Genomic DNA, 4227 nt, shown 5'->3' with positions numbered 1-4227 from the left:
CACCCACTTGGAGCTGATGTTTTTGGCATGCTCCTTGGAGCTTGTGGTATGCCAGGTTGTGGGATGGGGGTCTGGTCCCCTTCTCCCTGCCTCTGGTCCCCAGGCAGACCCCAAGGCACTGGTGTGTGTGCGTGGATGTGGGAGGGGGGTCCAGTCCCTTGCTCCAAGCCTCTGCTTCCCAGGTGCTGGTGGTGTGCCTGGGCAAGAACTAATTTTTTGTCCTTTGCTTACTTCTAAAACAGGGGAACTTCCTGTGGGAACCAGTACTTGAGCTCTGTGGTTAAGTTAAATTGCTACTTCGCTGCTGTTTCCCTAGGGAAGGCTTTTTGTGCAGCTCAAGTTTTAATGGTTGACCTTATAGGTACTTCCAGCTCTCCAGAGACCAGGCAGATCTATGTTGTATAGAAACTGTCATCTGGGCTGGAGTTTTTTCATCAAACTGCACCCAATGCAATTCTTCATTCCCAACCAGTCTCCTCTGAGTGGTCCTGCACTGATTGGGGGGGGATTGGCTGTCCTTGCTGTGTCCCAGTTATCTCCAGGTTGGCCTGTCTCCCCCACTGCCTGTGCTCCAAACACTTCCCATTGGACAGGCCCTGTGCAGGTCCCTTGTGATGTCTCACTGGCCTCTGAATGGCTCCCTTTTTTCAGTTATTCTGGCTCCTCGCTCCTGTGTGGGTCCACAGGAACCCTACTCGTGCTCTTGCTGTCCTGGTGGACTCCAAGGCCCTCTTCTCTCCTGCTGCCTCCAAGCACCTCCATCTGAAGGGCACAGCTGCAGCTTCTAGGGGCTCCTGCTTCATGTGCTCAGCAGCTCAAGCCTTAAAGTGGTGGTGGCACAAAATACTCCGAGCAGTTTTTTCTTTCTCTCATCGTGGTTTCTCCTGCCTTCATGAACTCCATAGGTCTCTCTTCCTCTTCCCCTGAGCTCTGAGGGCCCCAGCTTGGCTGATGTTACATTTTTATAGGTGTGAATTGGTTGATTTGTAGGAGAGAGTGACGCTGGGGCCCATCTATTCCACCAACTTGACCAGAACTAACTTCCATATGTCTGACAGGGACGGTCAGCGCATGAACACCGCCAGTGGATCTGGTGCTTCAGTGATGGACCTGCCATTATCTTCATGGTGGCCAGCAGCAGCTACAACATGGTCACTCGGGAGGACAAACAGACCAAGCACCTGCAGGAGGCTCTGAACCTCTCCAAGAGCATCTGAAACAACAGACGGCTGCGTGCCATCTCCATGATTCTGTTCTCAACAAGGAAGATCTGCTCACTGAGAAAGTCCTGGCTGGGAAGACTGAGGACTACTTTCCCGAGTTCGCTCGCCATCCTACTGCGGATGCAACTCCCGAGTCCAGAGAGGACCCACGCGTGAGGCGGCCAAGTACTTCACTGGAGATGAGCTTCTGAGAATCAGCCCTGCTGGTGCAGATGGCGCCACCTCGGCTGCCCTCACTTCACCTGCGCTGTGGGCGCCGAGAACACCCACTGCGTGCTCAACTGCTTTTCAATCTCGGTTAGTGCATGTGATGTTCAAGTTCCCAGAGAATTATTTGGCCCTGAAAGAGGATCATATCTGCATGCTAATATTTCCAGGAAAAAAATTATATTCTCTAATCTTTATTAGATGATATAGTCTATATATTTAGATTAGTCAAAGCCTTCTGTATAAAATTCTGCATAATTGCTAAGTATTTTGTAAAAGTCCATGAATAAAGAAATCAGTTACTATCCTATGAATTCCCGAACTTTATCACTAAATATTTACTTCCATACTAGGTTATGCTTATCAGTGAACAACCCCAAAGTCAGTGGCTTAGAACCATAACAGTTTTACTATGGCTTACTCTACTGGGCATGGTCCTTACTCAGGATCCTACACTCATCTCAGTGCTTCCATAGTTGCCAAGACTGAAAAAATGGGAATACAGAATCATCTTCCATCTGCAAGTGATGCCCATCACTTCCACCCTATTTCAATAGCCAAAGTAAGTCACGGTGGCCACACCTAACTTCAAGGGATGCCAGGAGGAGAAATCCTTGGTAAAAAGCACTAATAAATAACCATATTAATTATTGGTTTCCTGCAAGTTAAACTACTCATTAAAATTTTTATGATTACCGTTAGCTGATAGCAATAATTAGTGAATATGTGCAATATTATTTTCAATGTTTACTCAGACATCTGTAATAACTACTATTCCTTTCTAAATAATAATTCAAAAAATGTTTAGTTTCCCTACTGCCGTATATCCTGAGGTTTCACAGGGAATTAAGTTACTTCTGGGAACTGTATTTTTTCTGTCCATTTCTTTTCTTTGAGAAGCCAGAGATAAATGCCATCTGAACGTAGCATTTTACCATCAGATGTTTTAATTTCTTGATTATCTGTTCTGGCAAGATACAATTTTACTTCAGCGTTTCTTTTTCCTGCCCTGAGAACTGTTTGATTGTTTCTGGCATCTGTTCCTCTGCCTTCCTGTCTTGACATACAGGCAAGCAAAGCTTCAGGGGTTTGGCAGTGCCTCTATCTGGTACAGATCCATTGCTCTTGCCATGTTTCATTACTAAGGTCCCTGAAAACTAGTGTGTTAAAGGGCCATGCTCTGACTAAAACTGGATGTCCAGAGGGTAAAAATTAATATTTTCTGATCAAACCAGATATTGAGGAAGGAGGTTTATTGTTTGACCTTTGGAACCTGTTTTGACAGGTTACTGTTCAAGAAAGAATTTGCGGAGTTGAAAAGTTTGCTGAGGACATGTGTACTCTAGTTCATCTTTAAGTATTTTAAGGTTTAAGATTTATTAAACTTCCTCCTTCAGCCTCAGTCTTGGATTTCATTTTAGTAATTACAGTATTTATGATATATTAACCAACTCTTTATTACAAACCCACCTCATTTCAAATATGTGTACCATCTACTCTGCTTCTTGTACATACATATATATTGGTCTCCTCTTTATACTGTTAGCACTCTTCATTTGGTGACTTTTCATTCCCAGCCCAATATCTTTTCACTATTATATAGAGAGATGGCAAACATAACCTTTGGGAATTGTTTAACATCATATATCTTACCAGACTTTACACTTTCTAGCTGTATATTTCCTCCACATCACTTGGTTTTCTATTTAAAACTAGAAGAAAACATGACATTTTTATTTTTTATCTCCTTCTTAAGAGGGTCTTTTAACTGACTTTTCAGAGATTCAGGAATAATTTGCAACAGAGTCTACTAATCCTGAGCCACAAAATAATCTAGTGGTTTGGTTTTGCATTTTTAACTTTTTTAACAATGAGATAAAACAGGAAAGCTCCAAAACATTTTTTTAAAAAATACACAATAGTATCTATAAGGGATAAACAAAAGAATCAAAGTAAATATACAATATATGTGTGTGCTATTTTAATAATGCATTCCATTCTAATTATTTACAATTATTGTATTTTTTAGCATTTATCCTCAGAAGTGCTTGACAACCACAAGGGAATTTTATACTGACTTTGACTCCCCTTAGGATAATTGTTCATCTTATAAAAACATATGTGAGCCATTTTCACTGGCTTGTTCCTTTCCTACAATCATGACTTCATTAAAGTGCTGCATGGTAGATGGGAACATCGTCCCTCACTCCATATCTTGAGAACTATGGCTTCCATTTCATTGCAGGACTCGTGAAATCATCCTTCTTCCATCAAGCTTCCTCAGTGATACGGCGACAGCTCTCTGCCCATCTCCATCACCCTGAGCCTGCGTGTGGGCCTCGCACACCATCTCAGGGTAGTATTACATCACTCTGCTAGAGGAGACTTACACAACTCCCTCTCATCTAAGGGCCACTTCACTGGCAGCTCTCTCTGCCTCCATGTCCATATAGATCACTCCTTTTTTCTTTATGGCTTTGTTGAAAAGTTGGCTTCTCGGGGAGACCATTTTTATTATGCTTTGAAATTGCTTTTTTCTTTCCCACAATGCAAACCACCTCACCCCCATGTTGCCATTTTTTTTTTTTAATTGTACTTAGCGTCTTCGGTGTCAGTTCGGGTCTTCCTGGAAGCAGGCCTCAATACAGAGTTAGACACGCAAGGAATTAACTGAGGTAATTGGCTGTGAATGGTAAAGGAGACGGAGCAGGACTACGTAGGGGAAGCCTTTAGACTGTAGTGCAGGTCTGACACCTGTAACAGGAGAGGGGGGATGAAGGAGGATTGAGCAGGAGCT

The 4227-nt window shown here is 43.1% G+C and overlaps 1 pseudogene; it reads left to right on the top strand.

The window, feature by feature from the left end:
* LOC103600078 overlaps positions 1–1631 on the top strand; it is a 3853-nt pseudogene extending 2222 nt beyond the window's left edge.
* The last annotated feature ends 2596 nt before the right edge of the window (positions 1632–4227 follow it).

The sequence above is a fragment of the Galeopterus variegatus genome, unplaced genomic scaffold (genome assembly GCF_000696425.1).
Source record: "Galeopterus variegatus unplaced genomic scaffold, G_variegatus-3.0.2 Scaffold3219, whole genome shotgun sequence".
Taxonomy (NCBI): Eukaryota; Metazoa; Chordata; class Mammalia; order Dermoptera; family Cynocephalidae; genus Galeopterus; species Galeopterus variegatus.
Note: the sequence above shows the minus strand (reverse complement) of the source record. Positions and strands in the feature narration are given on the sequence as shown.